The 254-nt window shown below is 44.9% G+C and overlaps 1 protein-coding gene across 1 annotated transcript in view; it reads right to left on the bottom strand.

The window, feature by feature from the left end:
- The window catches only part of engl (endoglin, like), a 29974-nt gene that overhangs the window by 28356 nt on the left and 1364 nt on the right, over positions 1-254 (bottom strand). The gene's annotated exons all lie outside the window — the stretch shown is intronic.

Below are 254 nucleotides of genomic sequence, written 5' to 3'. Positions count from 1 at the left end.
TGGACATGTCCAAACCATCTCAGTCTGGTCTCTCTAACTTTATCTCTCAGTTGTTCAGCCTGTGCTGTACCTCTGATGATCTCATTCCTAATGTCTCATCCTTGTCGCTCCTAAGGAGAACCTCAACATCTTCATTTCTGTCACCTCCAGTTCTTTCTCCTGTTTTTTTGTCCATGTCTCTGTCTCCAGACCATACAACATAGCTGATCTCACCACTGTCCTGTAAACTTTTCCTTTGACCTTTGCTGACGCCC

This window comes from Nematolebias whitei, chromosome 15 (genome assembly GCF_014905685.2).
Source record: "Nematolebias whitei isolate Nwh7 chromosome 15, NemWhi1, whole genome shotgun sequence".
Taxonomy (NCBI): Eukaryota; Metazoa; Chordata; class Actinopteri; order Cyprinodontiformes; family Rivulidae; genus Nematolebias; species Nematolebias whitei.
This window is presented reverse-complemented; position numbering and strand designations above follow the sequence as displayed.